Raw genomic sequence first — 14,655 nt, 5'->3', positions numbered from 1 at the left:
TTCGTCAAAGTTAAAATGCTCTTTAGTTTCTTCATCAAGCTCAAACTGCACATGAGCACCGCATTTAAGAAACTTACTGCGCGTTAGATGTGGGTCCACGAGAAAAAGAAAAATTCATTGGTTCACAAAAATTTCAAACAAATAGCCTTCATTTGTCCACCACAGATGATAGTTAGTTTTGCTTTAAATGGAGTCTTAATCAATTTGAGCACTTAAACTCGTCCACACAACATAAAATCTTCTCTTTCTAGGCGGTCATTGCTAGCCTATGCGTTCAAGATCCAAACCTGCATGGCAGCAAAAGAACCTCTAGTACAGCACTGCCGTTACTTTAAGACATGAACTAAAACAGCTTAAATTTGGCTTCCACAGATGTTGAGTAGACTGACCGAAGTTAACGGGCAACTTTCAATTGCAAAAACAAGTTAGAGTTTGAATTTGATCATCTTTTTGTGCTTCTAAAGTTTTAACTCACTGTTTAAACATTTGTACGAAATAAAAGTCAAAGCAATAAGTGAAATGAAAATATCATAGCGAAGGAACAAACCTGCGAATTGGCTCAACCAGCCAGGTGTATGACTAATTTTTCCAGACACTGAACTTTGTAGTAGGTGTGCTATCTCAGGAAGGTCCTATTGACTAACTGTTGAGGCTAGTGTCAGATTCTGAAATTTGGACAATGGAGATGTCACTCCTTCCATCTCCCAAAGGGACAGAATCTAAAAACATTGAGCAAGTAACACAAGAAAAGACTAGGGAAAAGCCATAAAAAAATCTTAAACTATACCCATTGTGACACATTTATCCTAAAAAAAAATTTTGAAGAAAAAATCCTCAAACTTTTATCCATGTGATACATTCACCCCAAATTTATATTAGTGCGACACATTACTCCAAACTTTTTTTGTGATACTAAAAATCCCACACTTGTATCCCCGTGACATATTTACCTCAAAATTTATGGTAAATGAGTCGCATGCCTATGAGTTTGGGAGTTTTTGTGTGACAAAAAGATAATTTTAGGGTAAATATGTCACATTAGAATAAGTTTGGGATTTTTTGTGCCATAAAAAAAAATTTGGAATAAATGTGTCATACGGGTATAAGTTTAGGATTTTTGCTATCACAAAAAAATATTTAAGATAAATGTGTCACAAAGGGTATAATTTATGGTTTTTGATGGTGTTTTCCCTAGTCTTTTTTATACCATATGGGAAAGAGCAAAATAACAAAGAAAGCCCGAAGGCCCCGTGCAATCCCAATATACCATTTACATGAAATTGAGAATTCAAGATGTTTTTAGGATCATTAACGAGGAGCAATTACGGGGATAAGAACATCATGAATGCTATAACTTTTGTATGACACTTGCTTGAATGTTATAACTTTTTATTTTTCGTTCACTTAAGTGACATATTGAAGTAAAATCGATCATTTATGTGTCTTTTCCGACAAAATCATCACACATGGATTTTTTTATTTAATTTTCCATTCGGATTTTTGTCATTTTGTTATTTTTCTTTTCAATTTTTTTTCCGACCACCTCGGACCGCCGAGAAAGGCTCACTCAAACCGGGGAGAGGGCCACGTCGCCCTCGGCCAACAAGGCCATGAAGGCTCGGGGCGAGGCCATCTCCTTGGCTTGGGGGGCCATGATAGACCTGGGGCGAGGCCTCCACGGCCCCTTCTTCTTGCCCTCGCTCTTCTTGCTCTAGCCGCTGCCGGGGCTAGAATCGAAAACCGTCAAGCCGTTGGTCTTCGATACGTCGCTCGATGGCGAACTAATGCACTGAAGCAATGGGACCACCGTCGCTCTACTTGCTAAAAGGCCTTGACATCAGGTTCCGTCGAAATGAAAACCGAGACCAAAACATGAAATGTTCAATAATCACGAATCGAAATCGTAGAGGAGAGCGACGAGGAGAGAGAGAGAGAGAGAGAGAGAGAGAGAGAGAGAGAGAGAGAGGCATTGCTCTTCGTTGCCTTTTTTTCTTCCTCCTCATTTTTCCTTTTTTTTTTTTATGGTCTAATCTCAAGAGTAATGGTGCAAATGTATAGCGTTGATCTCGTGAGCAGCCAGAGCCGGCCGTGGAAGTGTAGGAAACAAAAGAAAAGGAAAAAATAATTAAAAATTAGAAATTTGTGTCAATTTTCTCTTAGGAAATCAACCGTACCAAACGTGGAAAACATTTTAACGGACGGAATTATAAAAGAAGTCTTAAATCTATAACGATTGTGTCTATTCAGTCCTAAACTTTTTTTCCGTCAATTGAGTACTAATCCTCTTGCATTTATTTCAATTTAGTGGGCCGGCCTGCACTTATGTGGATAATTTTTAATAATATTTTAACAATTTTATTTTTTATTTTTTCTCTTCTTTCTCTTTCTATTTTTTCTTTCTCCTCACCGACCATTAGGTGAGGCCATCGCAGGTGTGGACACAATTGCCTTGCTCGCAAGGACGCCTCTCTAACCCAAGCTATCGGGACCAACGGTTGCGGACAAGGCCGCCTAGCCCGGATATGGGCGAGGCGAACCTTGCTAGGGCCTCATTAACCGAGGTCGAAGGCAGCCATGGCCTTGCTAGTGGCTGTGATGGGCTTGCCCGGTGGTCGGCGTGCTACGACAACCCTTGCCGACCAGTGGCAATAAAAAAACAAACTGAAAGAGAAAGAAAAAAAAAGAAAAAGATAAAATAAAAAAATTGAAAAGAAAAATTATTATTAAAAAGTGTCTATGTCAAGATCGGCCGACTAAATGGTTGAATTGGCTCAATTACAATAAGTTTATGACTTTTTTGATTATTTTTCTATTGTAACATTTATTTTTAGGTTTTAGCCAAACATCGAAAAATATTGTTATTTTCCTAAAAAATGATTTGCTGAAAAATATTTTTCAAATATGTCTCATTCTCCACGAAAAGATGGCAACTAAAAGATTGAAGATATTCACCCCTTTTTTATACAGCTATTTTTCATTTCATCGAAGATATAACTATTAAAAAAGTGCTAAAAATCATTAGAGGAAAATTGTAAGAATAATTTAATTTAAAAATTGACAAGAAATAGCAACTTTTAATAAATTATGAAGTGATCTTCCTATGATAATTGTATGGAGAGGGCAACTACCTCTCTTTTGAGTTAATTGTACAAAAAATCCTAAACCGGCACATATGTAACAAGTTTACCCTAAATAATTTTTATGATCATAAAAAATCCCATACGGGTATACCCGTGACAAATTTATCCAAATTATTTTTTTATTACAATAAACTCGAAATTGGTACACCCATGATAAATATATCCCAAATTAATTTTTTCAACCACAAAAAACTCCAAACTAGTACAATTGTATCGAATTTATCCTCCGTTAGTTTCCCTTAATTGAGTTAATATCACGAAATGCCTCAAATTGATACATGTCATAAACATAGGATAAAAATCCCAAATGTGTACATTCGGCAATTGCCACATGTCATCTAACTAGGCAATTTGATGATAAAATTTAAAAAAAATTAATGGATGATAAACTTGTCATAATAAGTCTACCAATTTGGGGTAAATTTATCAAATGTGTACCAATTTAGGATTTTAAGTGGTCCAAAACAAAATTTAGAATAAATTTCTCATATGTGTACCAGTTTGAGATTTTTTGTGGTAAAAAAATATTTTGGGGTAAATTTATCACCGATGTACCAATTTGGTGTTTTTCGTGGTATTCACCCCTCTCTTTTTAGTATCTTTAATCTTTCTTTTTACAAAAAAATACAGTAAAAAACCTTAAACTATGCATACTGTGATACATTTACTCTGATTTTTTTTTTGTGACGTCAAAAATCCTACACTATATCCATTGTGAGACATTGACCCTAGATTTTTCATTGTGATACTAGAAACCTTGGACTTATACCATTGCGACACATTTACCTTCCAGTTAAAAGTATAATGTGAATCCAAGGAGGGCCTGAATTGGAGAAGGCCGACTGACCCTTGTTGAAGCCGAATTGCAGGAGAAATTCAAACCTCCACAAAGCCAAGCCAATGCTTCATATTGCAAATCACAATTTACTACCGAGCTAAGCCACACAATCCTTTCCTTTTTCTCGGCCTTGCTCGGGCTAAGATCTATTTCAAATTTGATCTTAAAGCAGGATTTTGACAATTAGGCATCCATCCCGAAAAACGTCCATCCCATAGAACAAACAAATCCCAAACTTTCCAACAGTATCGATGATGCAATCAATGCGGGGCTCAAGGAATGCGGTCCCATTGTCCCAAACGAGCTCATCGTTCACAGGCACCTAAAACACCAAATCAACAATTGGAAATGATTTTGGAAAGTACCAGGAATCATCGCATCGATCGTATCTCACTCTAGCGGTGTCTCCAAATAGAAGTGGGTAGTGGATGGACAAGTACCTGAGGAACTCGAATGTTGAAGACGATGAATAATAACTTTAGATTTTCCTTCTTCTTTCTTACGTTTTTCTGATGTGACGCTTGCATGGCGCCATATCAACGCCACCTTGAATTCACGTTATATTTTTAATTGCTGCTTTTAACTGGAAAATTAATGTCACAATGGTACAAGTTCAGGATTTTTAGTGTCACAAAAAAGAAAAAAAGGTTTAGGGTTAATGTGTCACCATGAGTATAGTTTGGAGTTTCTGATGTTGCAAAAAAAGTTTAGAGTAAATGTGTCGCAGTGAACATAGTTTAGGATTTTTGATGGTATTTATCTTTTTTTTTTATTTAGGCAAATATGGCCGCCACATAAATACCACCACGTGATGGATATGTTACCTATAATAGATTGAAATAGTACCATTTTTTTTGCCATAATAACTATTTCGTGGATAATAATATATATTCTCATTACAAAAGGATTACGAGGTTTATCACTTTTTTCCTTTTAATTGAATGCCACGTTAGCATGACGAAAGAATTATGCTTCTTTCTGTTTACCTTTGGATCAATATTCGTAACAATTTGCTTGAGTATCCTGATTCCACGTGGGAAAGTTACTTGACCATTGGGCACCCGCTTGGTCACCAAACAAAAATTCTTATAAATATTGAAAAAGAGAGAAATACGCACACAAAAAAAAAAATTATGCCATATAAATATAAAACGCAAAAGTCTAGGGCCTCGAAAGCATATATTCCATGGCGGACTCGACGGAGAACGCAAACATATTCCATGGCGGAGACCTCCGCGTACGGCGACATCCACCGCGAATCCTCTGGCGATAGCCCGAATCGCAGGAGCCGACCTCCTCCTTCTTTGAGCCCCAGCGATCTCATCGGCGCCTTGCCAAACGACGTGATCCACCACATCTTCTCGTTCCTGCCCCTCCAAGACGTCGTCAAGACCAGCGTCCTCTCCAAGCGGTGGCAGTCCACTTGGACCACCACCACCCACTTCGTCTTCAACGGAGACCGGCCTCGCAATCACGAAACCTATTCCTTCGACTTCCTGTCCCTCGTCAACAGCGTCCTGATCCAGAGCACCTCCCCCACGGTGAAGAGGCTCCACGTCACTGGCTTCGTGTACGACGAAGCCAACTCACCCAAGCTCGACTTCTGTCTCCGCTTCGCGATGGTGCGCCGCGTGGAGGATCTCTGCCTGGGGCTGACTGCTTCGCCGTTCTTGTACACGCTGCCGCGGTTCGCGAGTCGCTTGAGTTGGCTAGTACGCCTGGAGGTCTCTTACTGCTGTTTTTCGTCGGGTACTCGTATTAGGTGGCCTTGTCTTAAGGTCTTGTCAATAAGACATGGGGAGTTGTGCGATCATTCCCTCCAGAAAATTCTCAGGGGAAGTCCTGTTTTAGAGTCCCTCGAGTTAGACTCCTGCAAGGGCGTGAAGAACATCAGAATAGATTCAATGAGTGTGAAGGACTTGCTACTCGTTCCCTCCTTGTTCTCTAACGTGGAGAATCTTTGGGCCCCTCATTTGTTGTCACTGCGGGTGTCGGGGTTCTCGCCACACGACTCCGTGTTCAGACTTGACGACGTATCCTCTTTGGTCGAAGCCAACTTATATCTTCGTATCTTATATTTTGGTATGTCTCATGTGGAGAGGATACGGGACCTTTTAAAGGGACTCCTTGAGAAGTTGCGCGGAGTTCCTACACTCGCCACAGGTGGTTCGTGTTTGCAGGTACGAGCTCCGTATTTTTTACCCTTTATAAGACGTGCTCCGAAGAGGAATCATTGTGAATTCTTCGTGGGAGACAGGATCAAGGGACACAGTATTTGGATGGACCGTAGATTTTGTTAGTCTTTATTCACCTTAAGCAGGAAAACAAACAATGATCAGAATTTTCTCTTTTGCTTGCTCATTGTGCTTCGATTTTGTCCCATTGGGAGATGGAAGGAGTGCATTCTCCATTGTCAAAATGTCAGAATTTGACACTAAATGCACCAGTCTCTCGTTGGGATGTTCCTGGGATAGTGCACCTACTACGGAGTTCACCATGCCTGGAAAAATTAATCATACGCCTGGCTGGCTTCACCAATTTGCAGGTTTGTTCCTCTGCCATGATGTTTTCAGTTCGCTTCTTGTGCCGAATTTTTTTTTTTTTGCACAAATATTTAAACAGTGAGTTAAAACTTCATAAGCACATAAAGAAGATTGAATTCAGACTCTTACTTGTTTTAGAAATTGAAAATTGCCCCTAACTTCGGTCGGTCTACTCAACATCTGTACTGGACAACTTTAAGCTATTTTAGTTCACTTCTAAAGTAACTGCAATGTTGTACTGGAGGTTCTTTGGCTGCCATGTAGGTTTGGATGTGGAACCAATAGGGTGGCGATGAGCACCTAGAAAGAGAAGATATTTTGTTGTGTGGACGAGTTTAAGAGCTCAAATTGATTAAGACTCCATACAAAGTAAAACTAACTAGCATTTGCTGTGGATAAATGAAGGTTGTTTATTTGAAATTTTAGTGAGCTAATGTATTTTCTTTTCCTCGTGGACCCACATCTAATGCGAAGCAAGTTTCTTAAATGGGGGTTCATGTGCAGTTTGAGCTTGATGAAGAATCTAAAGATCGTTTTAACTATGATGAAGAAGATTTTTTGTGTTCAATGAAGGGGAACTTTGAATGTTTGGCGAAACATCTCGGACGAGTTGAGATCATCGGCTTTCTAGCTAATAGTTTTCGGTCAAAACATCTGCTCGCCTTGATGAAGTTTCTTCTTGGGGATGCACTTGTGCTGGAGAAGTTAATTATCAAGGCTGAATTGCCCACACAATATGGACAAGAGCGCCATCAAGACCCTGTTCTTTTGGAACTACTTGGCGTGATGCAAGAAGTGCTCAGCTATCGAAGAGCTTCCCGAAATACTGAAGTTATATTCAATCATCCTTTCAAAGAGACGTCCTTTTAAAAGCATATGAAAATCCAGGTTTCTAAACTTGAATGAGCACTGCAATGCTCATCCCGACTTACACTCTTCTGACACTGTCATGGTTGGAAAATCACTCTTTTGGCCCATTGGCAGCTTATCACTCGTTGGATATTCAGACTTCAAATGTTTCAACTTTTATATGTTTTTCTACTTCCAATTCTTCAATCTTTCTCTGATCATGTGCTAATTCCTGTAGTTAATATCAAAACATGAACACATAATAGGCATGACTCTTTCTTATGAGAAAGGCTCCTCCAATAAGCGACAAACTTAGCCAAATCAACTGATCCTTGAGAGAAAGAATGATTCCGGGACATGAATGTATGATCCGAATCGATTTGTAAACTGAAAGAGCAAATCAAGACCCCAATACTCCAAAATACCATTTACCTAAAATTGGAAGTCGAAGATGTTGTCTACATACAAATCCATTATGGACCGTCCGATGCCCGAAAGGAATATATTTTACTTCGACAATCGCGAATGCCTGTCGATATAACGATTGTTGTTTCACCTTATCGTCCAACAGTCTGAAGTTTGCGTGTAAAGTGAGCGGTCATCACTTGTTTGCCAACAATTCGACAACAAATTAACCTCAAACTTCAAAGCTCTTTTGGCGGCAGAATTCGTAGAAACCTGGGAACTGAAATTCATGGCTCTGCACCAAGATGCTTAGACTTGCAAGACGATCCATCCGAGCCGTCTCTGTATAGCCCGTGCGCCTCTGCAATAGTGAAGAGTTCTTAGATCAGAGACATCCTTTGTCGGAAGCCAATCGCCCCATGTATTCCCTTGAGATTACAACTTTGATGAAGATGAAACCATGTGCCCTTCTGCTGTAGGAGATGATCATCATAGCCAGTATGCACATACAGGGAAAAATATTTGGAGGTAGGTGATCTTTGAAAGCAGCTTGATATGATCCATCGTGTACAAGGCCACCGAAGAGCCTCTAAATCCACCGAAACTATCTGCCTCTAGATATAAATGCGCAGTGTCCAATGCACTGAATTCAGTGGGGGCCTCAACACGACATAATAATCACTAGTGATATACCTTTAAAGCCCAAGTACGAGAAGTTTATTAAACGCCTTACGCACCACAACATGCTTAGCACATTTAATATTTGATTCCAACATACACGTGCGACCCATGGCGGAGAACTTCGTCCCCGCCGCCGCCCGCTGCAAACCACTGTGTGTTCATAGGACTCGTTTCGCCACTCAAAAGACTCGTTTCGCCGAGACGGTTCTAATTATATGTTCAAAAATACTTTTATTGTACAGAAAGTCATGAACTGATATAGGAATAGTAGGTTCGTAAAACGAGTTTTTCACACTAATTCGACCACAAAAATTCGCTCGATCAGGAAATAGGAACAAGATGCTCTGATATCAACGACGGAAACCAATCCCTAATTCTATAAGTATGGATTGGGGAATTAACATGCTCAAGAATTCTTGAATCACTGATCGAAAAGATATATTATGATTACGAACATACTTTTTTATTTCACAGATTTAGTGTTCCCCGTGTAAAGAAAGAGTCCACCGATTTGACGTTCATAAAGAGACGTCGTTGTTTTTCTTTTTTTTTCTTCTTTGTCTTCACAATGAGAACGACACGCGTAATTTCTTCTTGGAGAAAGATGATGTTCTTATTATGTTAGGCGATAAAAGAACGTGATTAGACATCACATTTAAAAACGACAGTTATCCATAACGAGTAATGGGATGTGTTAGCCCACATGGGCGGTCCACCCACCCATAAACCCAACATCTTCAACGGAGACAGGCCTCGTAAACCCTTGGACCTCCCGCCCCTCATGGACAGTGTCCTGAGCCAGTGCACCTCGCCCCACGGCGGAGAAATTCCACATCGCCGGCTTCGAGTGCGAAGAGGCCAACTGCCCTAAGCTCGACCTCCGGCTACGGTTTGCGGTGGGGTGCCGTGCGGAGGATCTCCGGCTATGCACTGCCGCAGTTCTTGTATTGCCTAAGTCGGTTGGGACGCCTAGAAGTCAGAGAATGCTGTTTTTCGTTGGGTGCTACTATTAGGTGGCCTTGTCTCAAGGTCTTGTTGATAGAATTTGTGGAGGTGTGTGATGATACCTGGGAGGAAATTGTCAGGGGAAGTCCTGTTTTAGAGTCCCTCGAGTTGTACTTGTGCAGGGGCGTGAAGAACAATATACTAGAGTCAGTCAACGATTGTGAATAAAGCGTTGGTACTCGTCCCCCGCGCGATCTCTAAGATGGAGAAACTTTGGGCCCCCACATTTTTTTGTCACTGCGGATACGAGGGTGTTGGTTTCATGATTATGAGTTCAGACTTGACGATATACCTTCTTTGGTGAAAGCCAAGTTAGATTCTGTTGCGTGCAGTGACAATAGCATGCTCTTCGACTTTTTCAAGGGACTCGATTAGAAGCTGCGCGGAGTTCCTGCAATCGCCATTAGCTCTATTAGCGGTTGGTATTTGCAGGTACGAGCTCGGTATTTTGTACGCTTTTATGAGGCGTACTCGTGTCGAATTGCATCCGCGTGGTGCTAATCCACTCGAAAAGGATGATGTGGTGGAAGATGTGTTGGTTCGCCGCTTTGCAACAATCACCGTGTAAGCGCGAGTGGAATTTAGAGGAGAGATGATGAGTTCTTTGCAAAGGATGCGGAACTCATTGCGGAAGGTGGTAACATCAGAAACGTAAGAAGAGGTCGAAGACATTATGTGGTAACGGAAAAGAACTGTGATAGAACACAAGTATGATGGAGGCCACAATTTATAGAGCCAACAATGCCGTCGTTATCCAGTAATTTGAAACACTTTGAAACGTTTAGGGACATTTAGGATGTCTCTTTTCCTCCGCTGATGTTTCTCCGTCAATTTCTATTCTGCACCTCAGTGTTTTCGCCATTGCACTTTGCTTGCTTGCTTAATCAGCACTTCACTCCACTTCATCGGAACGGCCAGGTGGATATGCTTTAGTGAAAATACCAGCTAGTTAATCCACTAAAGATGGAAAGAAAATTGATTGCACCACTATAAATATGTTGACGAATAAAATACTGGTCGGTCTCAATGTATTTAGTATCCTCATGAAAAATATAATCCTGAGTTATCTAGATAGCGCTACGGTTCTCTCCAAAAAAGCACAGTAGCACCACAATGGGTACTTTCTAGATTCATCATTAAGCACCTCAACCATAGTTATGAAGAAGTCGTCTAAGCAATTGCTCTGTTTTAACTAATGTAATATCGAATTATATATTATTTTTTCATATATTTTTTGAGTTTTTTATTACAAAGAAAAATCAGAAGTGAAAATATTGAATGATTTTTCTGTGCTTCACAAACAAGTGAGTTATATGAAATGAAGTGCGGTGCTATGTATATGGTCAACCATACTAGAATTAAGTTGTCAAATGTCAAATATTGAGTGATCTTTCCCTTTGGCGAACTCAAAATGGGGAAGGCTCGACGGAGCCAGAACTCGCCGGCGACATCCGAAGAAAAGCCTGAGCAGAGTCAATTGAGCCGGCTCAACGAACCCACAGAGGCCACACTCATCAAGACTACTCATGGCCCGCCATACGGTTCGATGTCCCTCCTTAGAGAGCCTATCAATTCCACAAACGGTTCAGAACTGACCAGAAGCCGAACAACTTTCTTGAAGGCGTCGAATGTGCGTACTTTTTGGTTTTCCCTTGATGGGTGTTTGGTCGTTCGCATTCTGAGTAGTGGGGTGGCTTTTGGAGCGATGATTGCCTCTTCTTTTTGGGCTTTCGTTAGGTCACCGGATGGGACTTGCTTTCACAGTAGCTCAGAGGACAATTCCCTTTGTGTGTTCAAGTTGTAAGTTTGTTTTGGGACAATGGTGGCGCTCGCTGATTTTTCTGGTCCTTTTTATGTTTGTTCATTCACGAGATGTTGCGCTGTTGGTGGTACTTTAATTGCTCTGTGTCATGATTAGACCAGACCACGGGGGTGATGATTGCGCAAATGCAAGTTCTTCTGATGTTGATCAAGGTACAGGTCCTCAAGGCATTTTGTAGTCACGTAGAGTGTGTGTTTGTTTCTGTGTATTTAAATAGCTTGAAAGATGTTAGCTTTAGGACTTTGAGACTATTTGCCAGTGATATCTATAACCAATCATTCGCAAATTGAGATAATGAGTGGTCTGTGTCTATGTGGTTGCAGATTCTTTTCCAGCGAATCTTGTTGTCACAGAAGGGGAATCGGTTTATGATTTCTGTTGGTATCCATATGTCTGCTACAGGTAGTCTCGTAAAATTTCACTCTTTTCTTTTTACTGTATCATGTTTTTTTTTTTTCAGCTATAGTTATTTCTCCTCCGGTAATTAGCCACAGCTAGAATTGATTGAAGATTTTCATGTTTCAGACTCAGTTAGCTGTGTATTTGCTTCAATTTCTCGTGATCATCCGATTCATGCCAGGGATGCTACTACTGGACAGGTCAGAATTGTTTAGTTTATTCAAGAACTCCAGGGAGACTTTATGGAGGCCATATAATTGTTTCGGGTACACTGAAGTTGTAGACCCCGAGCTTATCACACATCTTAGACATTTTTTATAGCAACTCTGTTGTCTGCATACCCCTTAGCTTCTCCTTTACAATCTTCTGAATGCAGCTTCGTTTTTAATTGTCTTGAAAAGAAACAAGGAAATTTTATTGACTTGTGGACTTGACATTGCAGCTACCTTGCACATACAGGGCTTTTGATGCTGTGGATGAAATTACAGCTGCATTTTCAATTACATTTAATCCTGCGGGGAACGAGTAAGTTTAACATTCCATTTTGAAGACTCCTGAATTCCCTCATGTCAACAGTGCACTCTAATTCACCTCGAAATTTTCGTAGGAAATCGTACATTATTTTACCTTCTATTGTTGAAAGAAATCAGTATTTGGTGATGTATGTTATGCGCTGCTAACCGAATTTCGGAATGTCGGTGTTTGGTTGCTTAGTGGTTTTTGCGGTTATCATAAATGATTTACTTTTTCTCTTTACATAAGGTCTATTGCATTTTAAGTCTATAAAAGTTTCAACCTACATCCTTTGTTCATGTGTAGGAACTTTCCGGATATAACGAATCCATAAGAGTGTTTGATGTACATCTCCCTGGTAAAGATTTTGAGAAGCACTCAAACACTTCAAGGAAACAAAGAAGGTCAAACAGGTGCGTTGTTGTGCTTGTCCTGGATTAGCTATTTTTGTATGTTTGTCAAACAAGTTAAATAAAATAGGATTTAGAGGGACTGCAGTGGAGAAAAATTGAGTGTTTCAACTTCAAAGGATTACTTTGGATTGTAAGGCTGACTTTTCTGTTTTATTTTGCAATGGGGCTGATGTGCGATGCATGCAAAGGAAAATAGCAGATCTCCTAAGTGCCTTGGATTTCCTTGTTAATTTTATAATGATTCAAGATAATATTGCGATCACAAGAGAAAAGGAAAGAATTGGGTATCTTACTCTCTATTGCTTTTGGGCAGGTATCATATCTGCCATTGCTTTCTCTCCAAGAGCCGGACTACTGCAATCTACAGAGAAGATAGCATGGAACTCTTATGCATTTTACATGGTCAACAAGGTGGGGTTACCTAGGTAAGTGCCAGATGATTGGATTTCCCCGATGTGATGGTTATTTCTCAAGAAATTATTGGGTGATAAGCTTGCAATTTCGGGTGTTATTCTGGAAAGATGGAAACTACTTGTATACTTGAGGACGAAAGGTATAATGCTCTAAACCTTCTCTCTTTTTTTTCTTGGAAATATATATAATGACTCCCTACATTCTCTCTCTCTCTCTCATGCAATGGCGTGTGATGGGAGCATTTTATTTGGACATTTTCAGAGTTTTTGTTATCTATTAATCAGATAAAAGTTGGGACAATTACCTTGTGATGATGAGTGATTGCATTCGTTTGTTGCCTCTAGGATATGCAAATTTGTTTAAGATGCTACTAATAGTGATAATCATGGAAAGATATTCTATTTTCATGTCTTGAACTTGCTTGAATGTTTAAGGTGTCGTCTTTGGCATATGCAAAGTCTATCAGATTGGATATACCCAATTATCGAGCCGGAAGAACAACAAAGGACAAGATAAACGTGGAAAACTTTTCTTTTAGGTGGAAGGGAATGGCTTTGGTTTGAATTGGGGGTGGGGATTGTGGCGAAAGAGGAAAAGGGAAGAGGGGGGTTCATTGAAAGGGGGGGATTGAGGGAGGGTGAGTTAGTGCATGATCCCGCCCTGTTCTTTCCGGACACAATGACCTAACAAGTAACCAGGCACTTGCTAACATGGGATGTGTGTTAATTGGTGATGCCGGACAAGATAGGGGAACATATCTAATTCTTATATCTAATCACTCTCCAAATGAATGCACAAACATTTTCATCTCAATTCTGTCTTTATCCCGTGATCAAACACAGTCTTAAGTTCTCAATTTGTGTGAAAACCACCGTAGTGTTTTGCTTTTGCTATCATTATTGTTTTCCCAATCATTGAAGTGACTTTCTTTTGTCCCCTCAATTGACTATATAGGTTGTGACGATCATCTAAAGATACCAACCGGCGCATATACTTTGATGTTGAACCTTTAGGTCGACATCTTGGTATAGGCGGTCGGGTATCATGCCAATTTTACATTTAGAATGAATATATATCGTAAAATTGTCTACTCTTTCTAACAGTCTATATCGTAAAATTGTCTACTCTTTGTAACAGTCTTTGCCTTCAGGATGGTCTAGTTCATACGTATGATCTTCAAACCGGCCGGTGGATTTCAGGCTGCGTCGGGTCCGATACTTCATAATTCAAGGGTTTCTTGTCCACTTATGCGTATCATGTTTAGTTGTATATGATTTGCCTGATTATGAACATTTCCTTGTCTTCCGCAATAATGCGGATACAGCAAATGGTTTCTCTTTTCACCCGTTTACGCCAATGGTTGCTTCTTCTTCAGGGCACCAAAGATTTGAAGTTCCCGAGGAGGATGATGCAGTTTTTTTTTTTTAAGGGTATCATAGACGTCCTCCTTGTGCTTTTCCCTTCGCCTTATCGGATGACTTGGTGATTGTGCTTAAGTCAATCAAAATATTGGGCGCCCTAGAAGATCCTCCATTGGGTTTTTTTTTTCTTGTTCTTGTTCTTCATTTTTTGCCGAAGTCCCAATCTTTGGATTTTTCTGTAGGGAAAAAGATTTACTTACCATCTTGAAGTT

The 14,655-nt window shown here is 40.1% G+C and overlaps 1 protein-coding gene and 1 pseudogene across 1 annotated transcript in view; one reads left to right on the top strand and one right to left on the bottom strand.

Moving 5' to 3' along the window:
• Window positions 1–14,655, bottom strand: part of LOC125314035 (disease resistance protein RPV1-like) — a 147,636-nt gene that overhangs the window by 75,876 nt on the left and 57,105 nt on the right. The window lies entirely within an intron of this gene.
• Window positions 8,565–14,450, top strand: LOC125314271 (annotated as a pseudogene).

This window comes from Rhodamnia argentea, chromosome 3 (genome assembly GCF_020921035.1).
Source record: "Rhodamnia argentea isolate NSW1041297 chromosome 3, ASM2092103v1, whole genome shotgun sequence".
Classification (NCBI taxonomy): domain Eukaryota; kingdom Viridiplantae; phylum Streptophyta; class Magnoliopsida; order Myrtales; family Myrtaceae; genus Rhodamnia; species Rhodamnia argentea.
The sequence above is the reverse complement of the archived record's forward strand: the minus strand, read 5'-3'. Positions and strand labels throughout refer to the sequence as shown.